This window comes from Mchenga conophoros, linkage group LG19 (genome assembly GCF_057382185.1).
Source record: "Mchenga conophoros isolate Kocher_MC1m ecotype Shallow Benthic linkage group LG19, M_conophoros_male_GT1.1, whole genome shotgun sequence".
Classification (NCBI taxonomy): Eukaryota; Metazoa; Chordata; class Actinopteri; order Cichliformes; family Cichlidae; genus Mchenga; species Mchenga conophoros.
Window position 1 is genome coordinate 4,352,405 of NC_140544.1, and position 19,455 is coordinate 4,371,859.

Consider the following 19,455-nt stretch of genomic DNA (forward strand, 5'->3'; position numbering starts at 1 on the left):
ACAGCAAACTATAACCCTCTGAGGTCTGAGTCATCATCGAGGATCACTCTACCTCTAACTGCAGACTTGTTTTTGGCAAGTTTTGGCAAACAGGGAAAGGAGAAAATAATCTTACTAACTGACACGCATAAAAAGATATTTACATTTTTCTAATAAAAAAGTTTTTATTTGTCCAAAATATGGGGTTTGGGTTGCCACCTATGAAGAACTATAGACCTCAGGGTTAAACACCTTTGGGCATTTATTAGGACAATTATTCTGAAGTATTATCTAAATTAAATTTAAAAAAAGGCATTTTAGGGAATCATTGGTCAATCCAAAAAATAATAATAATAATCACAGAATTTGCCACAGAAGGAAGAAAAACAGCCATATTTGCAGTTGAAGAATTCAGGATTATTTGAGTGTCTCTCTCCTATAATCTATGGTTAGAACCTAAATGTCACAGAACCAAAACCACAGATCACAGTGCGCCTGCATAAAAATTCATGACAATGGTCAATTACTTTACTCTGACATGCACCCAATCGATGAATAAGGACATTTGCACTTGAATTAAATTGTTTTTCATTTCATCCTGAAAATCATATGGAAATCATGCTAAAACCCTGGTAAGCTGTAGAAAAGCTGCTCTAAATAAAAATTGATTAATCGATTATAGATGAATGTATGAATGTATGAATAATGTGTAAGACACACAGATTATGTTGTACTGTGGCTAGTTTTCTACAATTACATAAGCATGATAGGCAACTGTGGCAAACACTGACTTACACACTGAAAGAAATGTCAAAATAATGTAACACTTCTAAAAATGCATCACATGTATCAGTCTCCAAACTGTGACCTAACAATGCTAGCATAGAAAACAAAGAGTAGTAGTCACATAAGTTGTTCCATAAGCTATCTAGTCCAGATCATGGACTTCATACTTTATACCAGGTTCAGACACACCTGAAAATGAATGATACTAAACAAAACACACATAAAGTCTTCAAACAACTTATGTTATGGCTTCTACACACAGTGCAATTTTAGCATTCAAAAAAATTTACTGCAAGCCCCACTGTGCTGTATGACAAGGATCTAATGAACATGTACATCAGTTTGATGCATGTAGACTGTGCCATACTAAAACCCAATGAACTGGGACCAAAACATACGGATGTCAATCTTCTTTCTTCTTCCCATGTGTCCAAGCTTTTTGTCAAGTTTTGTTGCACCAGTACCATAAAAAGGTAGGAGCACGGTGTTGGAGCCATGACCAAAGATGGTGGCAAGACTCTTTCACATTACGCATGTTTCATCTGGGACAGTCTCAAATTCGACAGGATATACCTGGCATAGGCATCCATTTTCGGACAGAGTAAAAACAGTAAGAACTATAAATGATGATCCTAGACAACTCTGCCAGTCATGTGAGTTTAAGCTCTGGATAAAGAGACTTGTAGGATGTCAGCCATTCAGGTAAAGTTGTTAACCAGCACTGCTGTCACAGCTAGAGATGTTGAAAAAGACTAACAGTTTGAAATTTGTTCCAGTTTGGTCTGATCAATCATCACACCCAAGTGATATTCATAATCACGTCAACAGTTGTCCCCAGTTTCCTTGAACCACAAAAAACCACTATTGCAATTACAGAACCTAAAATTTGTCATTTTGGTCATTTGTCTTTTTTTTTTTTACAACATAATTCAAACAGAAGTTGAACACAAGGTGTTTAATGAAAGAATCCATTTTCTTACAAATTGACTCGTTCCACCGTGGTGAGAGATTAACAGGTCAGCAATGCACCATAATTAGCACAATATAGTATATAATCTTTTCAGAGCTCTTATTTGCACTTAAACTAATGAATTAAAAATTCCAAGTTGAGAGAATAAATCTCTACAGGGAACAACAAATTGAGTCAAAGTAGAAAACACTGGCAGAAAACATTCACATCAGATAGGCTTTCAAAAAAGCACAGCTACCATATTTACCCCCTTCCTCTGATTCAGCCGAGACTAAACACTGCTACTTTAAAAAAATATGAAAGTCCTTCTGATCAACAGCCTCATCAAAGTCAATTTAGCTTGTGTTTTTTTTCTCTTTAAAAATATTTTTTTTAAAAATCAATTACTAAGCGAACAGATCAAACAGTCTGAGTGACAGGCAGTCGCCAACAAATTAATCAGCGTCCTGAGGGACAGATGGCTTTGAAATGAACTTTCTCTGCTTTAAGCCTCAAAGCAACATTTTTTTCATCTTCACTACAATGACATACAACAGAAGAGTTATAGTGCTGTGGTTAGAAAACAACAGCTGCAATTAGTTCAGCAGCAGCTTGTCTTTGGTTTGAAAATGAAGACATAAAGCAAGGACGGAGTGGAGGAAGGGATGAGGGATATGTGAAAGGAGCCAGGGGTAGGACGTAGTATCAGAATTAAGGAAGCAAAAACAGATGGATGAAAAGCAGGAATACAATAGACACTGAAAAAACAAAGGGAAAGGAAGAACACTCGAAATAAATATTCGAAAAAAACCTAAAAGGACAAAAAAGAAGAGTGTTAGAAACCGGCTAAATCAACTAAAGTCAGGGAATGAAGGAAAAGAAAGGAGAAAGAAGGAAAGAAGGATGGGAAACGAACGACTTAAGTTTGCTTCACTAGGAAAGTTATTTCTGCAATAGTAAGTCACTGTAATTATTTTCCAATTCAGCAGATGCATCATTCAAAGGACCTGGCCTACCTGTAAGCATACAGGGTTCTTTGAAGACTGCAAAGGCCAGAAGTGAAAAGGCTATTCAAAAAGTATTTATGCTAATTAGCTGGGTGCTAGCTATAGCTAGGTAAAGCCTAATGGCGTGCTAATCAGAGATATTACTAAATGACACTGTATACATCTGTATACAATCGGGATGGAAAAAAACTAGAGGGAATGTCAAAGAAAGAGAACTAAGATAGCAGCAAAGAGGAGACAAAAACAAAGTGGGAAATTTACTAGCATAAGGAATGAAATTACATTTAATTATAACAAAACAGTAGAAGTATTAAAAAAAACACTGAAGTGCCAAAGTTATCATTTGTATTATTACTTTGTATTTAATTATATCTTATAATGACTATAGTGTTTGTATGTATACATGTCTCTAAGTATCTCCTCCATGGTCCAGTCTAAATCAATTAGTATCAAAAGAATTATTAAGATCTGTTGTTTTAAAATTATTATTAACACTAAATTAAGATTTGCATTGGAATTTTGTTCAACTTGCTACTAAATACAAAAATGAAGAATTTTAAAAAGTGCAAAAACCTCTGTGCTTCCACACTAATGTGTGCAAACATTACAACTTACCGATTTAGCAGGAGATACAATAATTATTTCCTACACAACAGTTGAATATACATTTAGATATGTTGCTTAACCCTTTAATACCTACCATAGAACCAAGTCCGCCAGAGCTTATATTATATTTTTACATGCTGTGCAGCCATTTTTGGGAGCATTTCAAGTTGCTATACATCAATACAACCATTATAGCCTAAATTTTAATAATATGCATGCATTAAGTGCATAGTAATTACATAAATTGCAAAAAAGTGCAATAAACTACAAAAAATTGAAAATCGTTTTTGTTTTGTTAACATATATTTCTAGTTAGAGAAATTTAAGAGGTTTATCCCTCAAAACTGTAAATACTAAAAAGTTGCACAAAATAGTTTCCCACCACAGGAAATTTATTTTGAGTGTCTTCATAGTTTTATTTTTGAAATACACCAATTTCTATACACTGCAGGAAAAATGAAAATAAATATTATAGTGCAAATTTGCAAAAAAAAACAAAACAGCATGTGCATCAAAATAAACTATTTCCAGCAGTGCAATATGAGTCCTAAGCATCCCAGAAACGACACAGAAAGTCATAAAGTCAAACATAACTTTTAAAAACACCAGTAGAGGCTCATAAGGCCCCGATGGTAAAAAAAAACTACATTTCCGCAAAATGACGTCACTTCCGGTTTCGGGCAGGTCATGGTGGACATGCGATAGTTCACGCTGATGGACATAGGAAGTGTTATGAACAGCTGATCGGATCGGCAAAGCATGTTTCTGGAATATTATGTTTTTGTTGCTGCAAGTGATTTTTATGCAGTTTTTGCAAAGCTATATATGGAAGGAAACTGTGACCTAGGACAAGCTGATGGCATAAGATGTAAGTACAACTCCTCTGGTTTCATATGCAAAAAAAATTATTGCGCTAGCTCACATGGTTGCAGTGTTGCCAGGATTTAAAAATAGTTACGCAAAACGGAGCGTGCCCGCTCTGACCGGCTAATTGTTAACAATCATTATACTATAACATTAACCTAATCTTAAATTGCTAAAGATCAAACATTTTATACCACCCATGGTTTAGAGCTTTTCCACTATATATATATATATATATATATATATATATATATACACACATATATACACATATATATATACATACACACACACACACACACACACACACACACACACACACACACTTGGGTTTAGGCTGGATGTTTTGCCTCTGCTTTCACTTTTCAAAGACTACTTGGTTGGGTCACTTTCTGGGTCATTTTCTGAGGGAAGAAATTCCTTGAATCTTGATTTTCCAGTTCCTCTAAATTTAAACTAGCATAGAAAAAAAATATGAAAACAGAAATATAGAGAAATGAGAAAGATGGAGGTGTAAGATGAGTAGACAGAGGCAGAGATGGATAGAGAGATGGGAGAAGGGTTTGAGAGAGCAGTTATGAGTGTTATTAAGAAATGGCTGGACTGCTAACGGAGCGTTCAGACGGTGGTACAGCTGAATGCTTCACAGCCCAGCAAACACAAGCTTGGCCCCCTTCTCTCTCTTCCCCACAAGTTTATCTAATTCCCTCTCTCCCTCTCTTTCTGATTCATTCATCTCCCTCTCTCTCAGTGTCCTCTAACTCTCCCCTGTAACATTTTAAATTGTAAAAATCCATTAAATCCAATGGTTTCGATCAGAGAGTGCAGCCGAGTGTATGTATTTATCTCTGCGTATGCCTCCGCCAGTTTATCTTTTTGCTCCGAGTTTGTGTGAGTGACAGGGCGTAAACAAGGTAATAACAGTGCTGAGTGGAGGTCTTACAGACAATTCAAAGCTATCAATAGCTTTGATTATTGCAGCCATCTAGCATGACAGTGTCCTTCTTTGGCATTTACAATATGTAATTAGAATTATTTTGTAATACTAATAATTATAACTTTACTTGCACAGCAGCACTAAAAAGTGTTTTAACAGACAAATGCTGAATACGAGCTTGAAAAGGGCAAAAAAATGTATAGAATGAAAAAAGACATTACAAAAATACGAAGCAAAAAAATGTCAACATGAATAATAAAATGATAAAAGCAATATATTGTAACACAGAGACATATAAGAAAAATGAAAAAACAAAAAAACAAAACCAAAGCATGATAAGACAATGATGAAAGGAGACTCGCAAAAGATGATAAAAGCCTATAAAAATGTCAATTAAAGGACCAAAAAAAGCACGTTTTTAATGGTAAATAAATTCTTTATTGTATGTTGTTCTTAGCTTTAAAACCACAAGTATCTACTACAGATCAAATATTGTCTTACAAATTTAAAAATGCCTTTTAAAATGCCTCACCTATTTCATAGGACAGCTGTATATTCTAAATAACACACGTTGTGTTGTTTAGGGGTTCCAACTGATCTAAATTACGGTGTTGCTGGGAAACAAGCAGGTTTTTTTTGACCACGACTTTGCCTATGAAGTCATGGAGAAACGCAAATTACACGGGAATAAAAAAGGCACTAAAAGAGAGGAACGTTGGGTTCCAAACGGCCTTCACGCGGATTTGCATCCACTGGAGCACCGGCCCACAGACTTACGAGGACGCAGCGAAGGAACTGAGAGCACGGGGCATTGAGGTGGCCCCCACACGCGCGAACCCGGGACCCAGCACCGAAGAGAGAGTACGTAACGGATTTTCATGGCATGGAGTGGATACGGAGAGGGACAGAGGGACACGAATGGAAACTCGAGTCCGACGCAAACTGCGGGAATATAGAAGAGACTATTAAATATGAACGACAAGGAGGATAAGAGCTATACTCACAAGCCAGCAGACTATATAAGAAGGTAATATGCACCATTTGGTTTCATTGCTGTTCAAGTTGGTGTGTTGATAGTTCAGTTGATCAGATTTATAAGTTGCCATATATGTTGGACTCATCTAGTGTAAGTGGGATGTACCTGCTGGACAGTCGCCACAACACTAGGGAGAACCCGCCACCGTATGGTGGGTCCTTTCTCTCCTCTCCCCAACAGGGACCTAAAGGGGTCAAATGATCCTGAGTATTTGGAGGACTCTATATTGGCTCTATTGTTTTTGTGTACTTATTTTAGTTTTGTGTTAACAGTGGGGGCACAATGTTTTACCTCAGTGACATTTGGAATGGACATTCATGGCTCTATCTGGTGTTATAATAAAGCCCAATGTTAAAGGTACTCTCACTTAATAGAGAGTACGTAACGGATTTTCATGGCATGGAGTGGATACGGAGAGGGCTCCAAAGCCCGGCAAAGCAGGGAAAAATTCTTAGTAAACTGAAAAGAGAGGATATTGATGTGGCATTTCTACAAGAGACTCATTTGGTGGGCCTTGAGCATGAGAAACTTAAGAGACAAGGTTTCAAGCATGCTTATTACTCTTCAAATGGTTTACGACATATGAGAGGGGTGGTTATTTTAATATCAGGGAGGGTTATTTTTGAACATTTTGCTACAATTAGGGATAGAGAAGGCAGATTTATCCTGGTACAAGGCAAATTGGATGGGGAATTGATCACGTTCTATAATGTTTATATTCCTCCAGGTTCCACATTTGATTTCTATAGGCAAGTGTTGCCTATATATTGGTACTGATATGAAAAGAATACATGAGTGCCATATAGGGTCAATGGACGTTTCTGACCACTGCCCTCTATATTTATCTTTAAATCCTACTCAAAGGAGAAAAATAACCAACTGGAAATTTAATTCTAAAGATATTATGAGGGGGGAGCTAAATATATGAAACAATTGGCATATAGATTAAGGAAACAACAAGCAGACAGAACAATAAAGGATAAGGGATCCGGAAACCAAAATGGAAATGCAGGGTATAGAGGAAATTAAGGGTTGCTTTAAGAGATACTATGAAAAATTATATTTACAACCACCCACAAACAATGACTTGACATGTTACACCTCCCTAAACTTACAGTAGAAGAAAACAAATTGTTAGGTACAGATGGTTTTACTGTGGAGTAGTACAAGAAATTAAAGGAACCTTTGACACCGGTCTTACTTAAAACATTTAATTGGGTCCTTACGAAGGGAGAAGCACCCTCCTCATGGAAACAAGCCATAATTTCTATTATACCTAAAGATGGTAAAGACAAATTAGAATGTTCCAATTACAGGCCAATAAGTGTATTAAATGTAGATTACAAATTGTTTACGTCAATCATAGCACGGAGACTTGAAGGGATCATCCCAAGGATAATAAATCTAGATCAAACTGGATTTGTTAGGTCGCGCCAAACCCATGATAGTGTTAAGAGAACTCTGCAAATTATTAGACATAATAATTTAAATAAAATACGAGCTATATTATTGAGTCTAGATGCTGAAAAAGCTTTTGACTCTGTGAGATGGGAATTTGTATTCTAAGTAATGCTTAAATTTGGGTTTAATGGGTCCATCATTACAATATCGAGGGCTTTGTATAATAGTCCAACTGCAAAAATAAAGATCAACGGTGAACTTTCAGATGCTTTTAAGCTTGAAAGGTCCACAAGACAAGGATGCCCACTGAGTCCACTCTGAGTTGCCATTTTTATAGGGCCGTTGGCTCAAAGGATTAGGCAGAATGATAAAATAAAAGGGATTAATATTGCTGGTTTACTTATCAAAACCTACTGAATCATTTATGGAGCTTATGTCAGTGCTAAAGGAGTATGGGTCCTACTCGGGATATAAACTGAATATACAAAACACACAAGTTCTTAGTAGCTTTTATAGCCCCCCCACATTTGCTCAGCAAATACAAACTAGGCTGGAAGAAAAAAAATAATCAAATATTTGGGCGTTAACTTATCAATGGATATAAGTTTGGAAGAAATCAACTACTCCCCACTTAAAAAAGATATCATGGTAGATATTAGCAGACGGTCATTAACCGCTTATCTAGTAGACACCATAAAAATGAATATGCTCCCAAAAGTGTTGTACTTATTCCAGTCTGTTTCTATAGAAAACCGTGATAGATACTTTGTAGAATGGGATAGGATCCTCTCTAGATTTATATGGGCGGGTAAAAAGCCAAGAGTTAAGTTTAAAACACTTCAGCTTCCCAAGGATAAAGGAGGACTAGGCCTCCCTTGCCTACATGACTATTATAGGGCAACTCAAATAAGAAATCTGGTGGGCCGGTGTAAACCTGGATACTGTTCAAGATGGAAGGAAGTGGGATTTTTCTTGGGAGGTAACTTCCCTGTCGGGGCACTGATAGGAGATCCCTCAGAGTTACGACTCCTGGGAGCAACCCTTGGATAGTAAGCTCAATAAAGACATGGAAAAGAGTACTTAAAAAGTATAAATTAAACCAGAGGGCCGGATTCCTTAGGTGGTTTGTATATGACCCAGAATTTTTGCCTAGTAAGACCGACTCGACATTTAAAACATGGGCTAATAAAGGTCTCACCACATACAGTACCTTGTTGAAAGATGGAAAAGTGATGAGTTTCCAGGACCTTAAGAATAAGTTTGGGTTGTAAAATCAAGATTTTTTTTTAGATATTTGCAACTGAGGGACTTCCTGAATAAAAAGCTAAAACATCCCCAGTTATCAACTGGGAATGAAGAAATTATTTATTTATTCGAGAATGCATATAGAGATGCAACCTACATAAAAAATTATTTCCAAATTATATTTTTCACTGACTAATCTAAGGGGTCATGATACAAGATATGTTAAAGCAAGATGGGAAACAGAGGGTAATCTATCCCTAACAGGAGAGGAATGGGATGGGATCTGTAGGCAGCAGTGGTCGGTAACAAGCTCCCCCTCGTGGAGGGAATGCAGTTGGAAGAATGTAATTCGTTATTTTAATACCCCGGCTCAAAAGTCCAATTACTCTCATAACACAACATGCTGGAGGCAGTGTGGACATGCAGCAGCAAATCATTTCCACATTTTTTGGGAATGTCCTCGTGTGGTTCCATTTTTGAAGGAAATACATAAGGTACTGGAAGCAATCTTCCAAAAGAAAATACAATTTCATTTTGCAGTATTGTACCTAGGTAACTTAGAGAGTCTTAATCGATGTAAACCGGATAAATATTTGTTCAGTTGGCTTAAATGGTAAATGGCCTGTATTTGTATAGCGCTTTACTAATCCCTAAGGACCCCAAAGCGCTTCACACAACCAGCCATCCACCCATTCACACACTGGTGATGACAGCTGCATTGTAGCCACAGCCACCCTGGGGCGCACTGACAGAGGCGAGGCTGCCGAACACTGGCGCCATCGGGCCCTCTGACCACCACCAGTAGGCAATGGGTGAAGTGTCTTGCCCAAGGACACAACGACCGAGACTGTCGGAGCCGGGGCTCGAACCGGCAACCTTCAAATTACAAGGCAAACTCCCAACTCTTGAGCCACGATCAAGGATCGAGGATACTCCTACTATAAATACTCCTACTATAAATGAGTGGATTGATGTGATACATACTATTTTTGTTATGGAAAGAATAACTTATAGGCTAAAGTTGCAGGCGGACTCATTTGAGGATTACTGGTTGAAACGGTTGAAATATGTACAAAATGGGAGGCCCGATTTTGTATAATCTCATTGTATTTTCTGGTTTGTTTTGGGGGTTTTTTTGGTTTTGTTTTGGGGGTTTTTTGTCCGTTTGTCTTTTTTGTTGTTGTTTTGTTTTGTTTTTTCCCCCCACTGTGATTAAGTTTTATTGTTGTACATGTTGTATAAATAAGAAAACCAATAAAACATAAATTTAAAAAATAAAAAATAAACAACACACTGAGATATGTAGAAGTGCATATACATACCTGCAGTGTGCTGCTGCTGTGGGTTTAGTACCCCCGAAAAAATAAAAGCTCAGTTCGTAGAATGTGGAATGTTTTTTACTGAGAAAATGTATCATTTAAAATGAAAACAAAAGGTCTTCTAAATTTAATGGCAGGAAAACGTCTCTGGGAACTGGGAACTACAGGATTCTAGGAGAAGAGTAGTCCTCGGTCTTTGTCAAATGCTTCATCAAGTGTTTTCAGTTGTTGAAAGGTCTGGACTGCAAGCAGGCCAGTTCAGTACCTTGACAGTTCTCGTATGAAGTCATGATGTTTTTATATTAGTTGCAGTATGAAGTTTAGAATTGTCATTGCTAATAAGTCAGATGGTGCCTCTTGTCTTTAGTCCAGGGACGCAAATAGAGTTTCAGCATCTGATTCATCTGACCACTTTGCCTCATCCATTTAAATGAGCCCAGAGAAGATCGTGCCATTTCTGAACCCCATTCTCATGTGCCTTCGTCTTTACATGATAGAGCTTTGATCTGCATTGTGGATGGCGGATGGCTTACTGTTTTCACAGAAAATCATTTCTGGAAGGGTTCTTGAGCTCATGCAGTGATTTCCATGACAGAATCATGCATGTTTTTTATGCTGGGCTCCCTGAGGACTAGAAGATCATGGACATCATTGGATTGTTTTGTTTTGGGTTGTTTTTTTGTTTGTTTTTTTTTTTGGGGGGGGGGGGGGGGCTTCCTCCAAATTCTTGGATTGTTTTGATATTATTTACTGTACATGATGAAATATTCAAAGTCTTTGAAATTTTACATTGAGGAACATTTTTCTGAGATTGTTCCACCTTTTGTAAACATAGTTTGTTTGTTGTTCTGAGATGCTCTTTTCTTTTTTTTACACTCAGTCATGTTACTGACCTGTAGCAAATCAACCTAATTAGTTGCAAAATATTCCTCCAGCTGTTTCCTGTTAGTACCACCAGCTGTTTGATGCTTGCCCCAACTTTTTTCTTCTTTTAAACATTTATAAATGCCTTCTAAAATTAATCTTAAGACAATTTAATATTAAGATCTTGTGATAACAGCAGATGACATGTGTCAAGTGATCTCACAGGACTCGTTACTATCTGAACTTTGATCAAGAACTGAGATTACCCAGTTCAGGTTTGGGGGGAAAACAAATGTGGTCTTCCTTAGTGCCTTATTTCAAACAATAATAATACATTAGTCAGTAATACGATAATATGGACTGAAAGTTTTAGGGGTAATTAAAAATGTAAAAAACACTTTATCTGTATATATATATTTTTTTTAATTTAAAGCTCATAGTTTATTTAATTATTGACAGGCTCATATTCCCCTCTGTGCCACCCATTTAAAAAGTCCTTGGTTGGGTGATCCCTAAAACACAGCCCCAGCATTTTCTTATCACCAAACACATGGTTAAAATAAAAACAAGAATATCTTTTGCACATCAAACTGGATTGTAATGACTATTCATTGGTGCGTATAACCTAAATACCAAGAGAATTTGATAGGTAAAACCCCGCAACCCTGCCTACTCCCTCAACTCCCATCCAGTCCAATCATGTATATTGGCAATCGGTGCTGCAGCTTTTAAAAAGCTTCTTATTCCCCAGTTTATTTTGACATTTTGATGCACGATCAGCTGTGGGAGGAGAGGAAAAAAAATAATTAAAAAATAAAAAACACCCTTTGAGACAAACCGAGGCCGCTTAACTAATTAGGAACATATATCACCGCTGGCTCCGACAGGCCAATTACACCTGATTGGAAATACTTTACTTTGTTTAACACATGCTTTTCATGTCGGTTTTAATTCAGTGTCAAAGCTTGCCTTTCTGAATATTAGAGTGGATGATTGACTGCTGAGGGCCTTACAGTGTGCAGTACATAAGCCAATAATGTCCCATTTGTCTGGTATGGAGGGAAAGCGGGATAAACAGATTAGAAAGGACATTAGATGTATAACTGGGTTAGTAAGGACATCAGCTCTAATGGGTAAATGTCCTTCACAAGAGTATCACTATGATTAATACAAAGTGATACCAATGACTGTGGGACTTCTGGGAAACAAAATCTTTGGCATGATGGGAAAAAAGGTCAAACTAGCAAAACATACTAGCAATGACAACATAAATGTGACACATTCCAAAGGTTTTCAGGCTCTTTCAGCTTTTCCAGGTTTTGTTATGTTTTAAAGGATTACATCTGTTTCTCTCAGCTGTCATCAGTGGCCCTTGAAATGCTTTCACAGACTAACTAGTCAACAAATGACTAATAAAATGTATTAAAAAAAAACATAAGGACAGGCGCAAACCTGGCTGAGTAAGATCTCACATTGAAAACATCATATATCTAAAATGACTGTATAAGGGGCAAAGATCTGTGGAAGACCATAAGATGTTCTTCATTTGCACTGAGCGTTTCTCAGTGCCTGTAAAGAGAACAGCTAAGAGGGCCTTCTATCTCAAAAGGAATACATTTGGAAATCTTGTCACCAAATCCAACCAAATAAATAAGGACAATGGAGCGAGGTTAAACAGTGCTTTCAATTGGCTCTCTAAATCAGATCCCGAGTTCCTTTGAGGGACTATTAATCAAAGTGGCCAAGTGCCGAGCTAACCATTAATCCAAGTGGTTGAGTTTTAAAAAGATTGGACTACAAAACCATTTATTATATTTGTCTCTAAACATATCCATTTCACCTATGAAATTAGGAATTTTACATTGGAAGTTTATAACGAGGGACTCCCTTCCAAAGCCAATGTAGTTGCTGGTTAGCATAATGAAACATTTCTACCATGATGGTCTCTTCTAGAACAACACTGTTCCCATCAAGGGGCAAATGTCTCATTGAATCACCTTGAGAAGACTGTTGTTGTGACTTGCCACTATATAAATACAGTGTTGGGGAGTAACGGAATACATGTACCGCCGTTACGTATTTAAAATACAAAATATGAGTAACTGTATTCCGTTACAGTTACCGTTTAAAAAGGTGGTATTCAGAATACAGTTACTTTGTTGAAATAAATGGATTACACTGCGGTACTTTCCTGTTTCATATTGTCGCGGGTCAGGACTGTTTGGGTTTTGTTTGACAGCTACGTTCTTTTGTTCCGGGCGGCAGCGTTACGGTTGCCATGGTTACAGGGCGACGCTCTCTCTCTCTCTGCGACTGTGTGTTTCCTGGGTGAGAGAGCGCCTTTTCGTTGTTGTTGTTGTTGTGCTAAGCTAACAGGCAGAATGCTACAAGCATAGCTCTAAAGAATGTAGCATCATGGGCAGTGTAGTCCGTGTTGCAGGGAGAATGGACTGCCATACACGTTATGTGTCTGTGAGAGCGAGGAGGGAGAAAAAGGGGAGTGGAAAGGTACGAGTTGTCATCGAGGAAAAACGGGAGCTGGAAGCATGTAAATATAATAATAACCACTGCAGCCAAGAAGAGAGCCTGACGAGCCCAGTTGTAAGTAAGCTATTAAGACTCGACTGTACACCGTGTTCGTGTTTTCCTCCGAAACAATAAGTTCTGTTGGAGCAGTCTTTCAACGCCTCTCTCTGTCTTTCGCAAGAAAAGTTGACCCACACAACAAAGTAAAGCTATTTTTCGGCTACGAGCCGACAGGGACCCCGCCGTACTAGTCAGAGGTCCCTTTACTACAGTTCGGAGTCGCGGACCTTCAGTAATAGTAATAAATCACACAGCAATAGTACATTCACGTTGTTGTAAAAAGCATGATAATATATTAAGTAATCCAAAGTATTCAGAATACGTTACTGTCATTGAGTAACGTAACGGAATACGTTACAGAATACATTTTGGGGCATGTATTCTGTATTCTGAAACGGAATACATTTTAAAAGTAACCTTCCCACACTGTATAAATACAATATAATTAAATTGAATTGACTGGTTAAATAAGTCAGAAAATAATGCGTGCTATGGCCTTTGCAATCACCAGACCTCAAACGAGTTGTTGAATTTGGACTAACATGTTAGACAGTGCTTTGCACTGTACAACTAGACTTGATGAGGCAACCGGAGGCCAACCGAAGCCTGGACGACCAACCATCTGTGAGCTTCCTGTGTGGACAGGGCTTCGGAGAAACAAAGCCAAGTTGCAGAGGAACCAGTTCAGGTAGTCCCAACAACTTAAAGGTGTTTCTGCATCTGAAAGCATGCTAGAACTTCTCTGCTGAGAAACTACACTATAATGCACCAATGACGTATGTGCCGATCAGGTGGAGAAGAAGAAGAAGTTTAGGAGAGTTATAACAGGAATGCTTACTTGACCGTGGTGTATGCATCTTTCTGTGTCTGCAAATAAGTATAATCCCTGCTTTACATTCACTTGTTTTATTTCCATTTTTTTAGCCTTCTATCTGTGAAAGATATTTCCCTGTAAATTCTTTTAGTTTAGTCAGTCACACCACTTTGGTTTCAACACTTATTCAGAGACTCTGCTTGTTCACGCTGGACTGATCAAAGTAGGATCTAATAGAAACTTAAACCAACAGTCGACATTTCTGCAATCACTCCAGAGGAAAATCAGGCGTCAGAGCTCAGCTATGTACAAATCTGTGCAGACGCTCGGCGAGACAAAAACACGTCTTTCATATGCAAACCCGCAGAGAGCAGCACAGCCTGATTCAATAAGTGAATGTCTTTTAGTTTCTCTGTGAGCATCTCTGTGTTGTACTTAATTGCTATGTCTTTCACGGGGTAAACAGAAACAAGCAGCTATATTTTCTGTCATTACACCACATTGTTGGACAAGAACACTTCCCGGAGCCATTTTGTGTTTGCCAACAAAAAAGATAGGTGTTTGAATAATTGTTTCCATGGTGATTTTTTTTCTTCAGTGTGCAAGTGTGTGACAGCAGGCAGGACGAGAAGAATTAAGAAAAAAAAGAAAAGATGAACAAAATGCCCAGCAGCCACGTCGGCGGCCGAAAGCAATTTCCTCGTCTAAATTTAGTTATGCAAAGCCTATGGGCATCATCAACATTTGGTAATTAGTTTTATAATTACTGCTGTTTCCCTCTCCCTCTGTCATTCCATTTTTCTTTACACTGTGACTCGGGAATCAAAACATCTCACACTCGCAGCTGGCCAAATTACCCTCTGTTTATTAAGTGCGAGCATGCAAGGGGAGTGGTTTTAGCCAGCGGGTGGAGCGGCGTGTCGGCTGCAGAGCCAAACGGGGCTAAGCTGGGGGCCGGTAGGAGCGCCACAGGTTTTTGCAGTGAGAGAACCAAAGCTGCGTTTGACAAGTTTATTATGCTGAGAAGTAGGAGCTGCCTCGCTTCTTCGTTTTATGTTTAAGATGAGATCCGAGGGTAAAAAGCTGCAATGATTACAACTAGATAGGGGGTATTTTGGCGAAAGACATAACAATTATCACCCAGTGTGTGCATGATGTAATGCAAATAGCAGAGGCCCTGTGTTTTATATGGTTTCAATCACACATGCTGCGCTTTAGTTTAGAAGACGAGTTGTGTTGTCTTATTTCAGATATCAGTGGGAAGTTGAGCCTGCTGTTAAATGACGTCTAACCTGAATGCAACAGCTGGAAGGATATTCGAGTTGTTAGTTTACAGAAAGAAACAATGAGCTGTTAGAGCAAGTCTAATCTGTCAAAACAAATCCAGATAATATGCATCTTAAAATGCATACTCTGAAAACTTCAAGTGAAAAACGTTTCAGATTACTATATTTGATCTTAGATAGCTTTGAAGTTACAAAAACACAACGTTTCTTTTAAATTTGCACCAGTCACATCCATATTTTAAACATACTTCCATGAGGAGCAGCTTTAAATTGTATTCTGTCTTTGAAAGATCTTGCAATGACATTCATTAAAAAGAGCTTGCCTAAAGAACTTTGCCATTTCTAATAGATAGCAAAAAATATTAAGCTCATGATGAAAAATTTTGGCTACATGCAAAAGCAACAATGTGGTCCAGACAATGTCCAGACAACTCAAAGTTAATGACATTCACCAGCTTCTATCAACCACGGGCCAAATAACCACTGGCAGCAGAAAGTTGGGAGGACCCTGAAATAAACTTTTCTCAGCTTTGGAGTGAGCAATTGAAATGACTGCTAATAAGACTGAAGGATACTTAGCTTAAGTGAAGGATATTTAACCATCTGCAACAAAGCAATGTGATACTGTATGTGAATTGCTTCCTGTATGGGTGGGGATGAACACTGAAGCCCCATCATGTAACCTGCATGGATGCCTGATATGCAACTTTAATTTAATTAGGGTGTCTGTCCTGTCATTGCAGAAAGTTGAACTTGCCGTTTGATTTGTGCTTTTGGTTTCCAATGCACTGTCAGTGTGAATGCTTAAACTACAAGGAATTCTGTTACTGGTGGGAGAACATAAAAAATATATTTTGTCAATAGATAAAGGTAATCAGGAAAATGTAATTTAAAAAGAGTTACCTTTAGTTCGACAGTGTTGAACTCCTATACTTGAAGACTATATTTCAAGTTGAAAAAACACCCCGACCTTTGACAATTCATCAAGTCATGTATAATGTAAAGTACTATACACAACTATGAAAGCTATGAATATTCAAAATTTAACTGGAAAGTCCTTTCCTTTTTGGCGTTGAGCTGCTTTACCTTTGAATGAATACAGTACTGACACCAGGCACTTACTAAAAAATCCCAGCCATACAGCAGGCAGTGGACGCCTGTTGGAAACCTTTTAGTGTTTGGGGAACAACTTATCTCTGTACCTTTTTTTTAATTCTCTCCATCTCTCGGTTTGAAACGAGCTTCATCGCTGACTCAGTGTCGGATTGCAGTGTGCAGGCTGGGTTGGGCAGGTGGGAGGGGTTTGATGTGAGTGCTGTGTTTATCCGGGTGTCGGGGTCACTGTGTTCCCTCAGTATAATGGAGGAAGCCATTAGCCCAGCCAGCAGGCCGCATCATAAAAACGTCAGCTGGTACAAAGAGACGAGATGGATCATAACGAGACGAGACTCCTGCTGCTCTCCCTCTCTGTCTCTCTGCCTCTCTCTCTCAGCCTCACTGATAGCCTCTGTCTCTCTAATTGACTATCTCGTTTATTTTTCTCTCTTTCTCCCCCGTCTTGTCGTTATCCCTCTCATTTTTCTACTCAGGCGCTTTCTTCTGATGCGCCTCTTTTCCCCCCGTGTCTCTCTTTCGCTCTCTCTCTCACTCAGCGCTTAGAGTCTCTCGAAGCAGGAGGTTGATTTTGTATAAAGCGGCAGTCTGGCTGTATGTAATGCTAAGTGGATAGGAACACACACTCACATAAATACACACTAAACAATGCAGACAATACTTCACAACATGACTTGATATAGAATCATCTCAATCAGATTTAGGCTACAACATTTTTTTTTTTTTTTTGTGGGCTTACACAAATCTCCGTAGAGGGAAGGAATAAATTTACATGTACTGATATTAGCAGAGTTAAATCCTGGACTGCATTATCATGGTGAATGATGGACAAGTAACGGTTAATCTTTTTACACAGGAGTGTGGCTGCTCCTTTCTGATCTGTGGGGAGCTCTGGGAGCGTCATTCTATTGCAGTGGTTCCCAAACTTTTTTTGCTGGGCCCCCCTTTGTTTTACAAGAAAAATGTTCGCGCCCCCCCACGTGCGTGCGTGCACGCACACACATGCACACATCCTCCAACCACACACATACATATTTTGCTCCATTGCGGTTTATTTCACACCTCAAACATTTAGTAAAAAATTAAGCAAATACAAGTAATCTGCAATTAATTAAAGGTAATAAGAAAATAAACTACTAACTAATTTACGCTACGTCCGCACCTACACGGGTATTTTTGAAAACGCAGCTGTTTCGTCCACACGTAAACGGCGTTTCGAATCACTGAAAACTGAGATTTTTTTCAAAACTCCTTTTTTGCGTTTACGTGTGGACGAGGAATACAGAGTTCGTCACGCAACGTCAAAGGTATGTGCCTTTTCTCACGTCACGCTGTGCGCCACGTTATTGTTTACAGGAGATGAATTGTGGAATGGCAGATAGAGACAAAATACTGTTAATCTGACTATCTGCAGTTTTTACACGCTTACATATAGACTCGCAGTTAATGATTTGAACCGGGGGAACAAATCGTGGCAGGATCAGCCTGATATTATTTGTATCCCACTGTAACTATAAAGTATAGTATAGTATGTATATCTCCAAAATGTCAGGAGTAGTTAGTCATTACAACAAGTGTTTGAACTAAAAATCAAGAATGTGGGATCCTGTTTGTCCGTGATTTAAACAGCCCAGCGCTGCTCCCGACGAAGGGAAAAGCAATTCTGCAGGGAGACCTACCTTGGCACTTGTGCAGGTGAAACCAAAGGGCAGATATGCTTCACCATATTTTCTAGTCTTTGGCTTAGAATGAAGTTGGTTTGGAAACACATTCAGCGATGCTTCATCTCCTGCTTTGCGTTTCTGTGGGCGCCCGTGCTAGCAGTGTCCAAGCGTTTTGTTTTTTTCCCCCCTTTTCATCTGGCGCCCCCCCTGCCATGGCTCTGCGCCCCCCACACTTTGGGAAGGTCTGTTCTATTGGATTCCATCCACAATCCGGAGCGTATCATACGGACGCGGAAGGTTACATTTTGCGTTACTATGAGATGCCTTGGGACGTGACAAATCGTTGGTATGTTACACGTTGTGAATGAGGACGCTCTCCAACATGGCTGGCTTGGTTTTGGAGCACTTTTTGAGAGTGAAGTTATTAGTTAATGCTACCAAACCTAGTTAGCAAGCAAAATCTATAAAGGCATAAAGGCACAAAGAAAGTCTCCCTGACTATTGTTGAATAGCGTTACCAATGGATCTATTATGCTAACATTCCAAAGTTCTTAGCCACTAGTGTCTTTCAAACCAATAATCTGCTAAATGTGTTTTTCACTATTAAAACAGGCCTATAGTACTATAGGGTCCCTAAAAAGGTTACAAAGTTTGTTACTAATGTGATAATGTTATCTGATGTGATTTGACACATTTTATGTTCCAGAACTTTTTTTTTTTTTACGTATGCACAGTCTACTGTAAGTGTATTTTTTTAAAACACCATCCATCCATTCGCTTCCACTTATCCTTTTCAGGGTCGCGGGGGGCGCTGGAGCCTATCCCAGCTGTCATTGGGAGAGAGGCAAGGTACACCCTGGACAGGTCGCCAGTCTGTCACAGGGCTGTTTTTTAAAACACAACTTTGAAAATACACAATTTTTCCACATTAAAAACTGCAGTGAAAGATCCTGAGCTCGCATTCACCCACCCACACACACCTGATATTCCTCATGAGTC

General features: G+C 38.6%; 1 protein-coding gene across 1 annotated transcript in view; it reads right to left on the bottom strand.

Moving 5' to 3' along the window:
- npas3 (neuronal PAS domain protein 3) overlaps positions 1-19,455 on the bottom strand; it is a 396,686-nt gene that overhangs the window by 216,131 nt on the left and 161,100 nt on the right. The gene's annotated exons all lie outside the window — the stretch shown is intronic.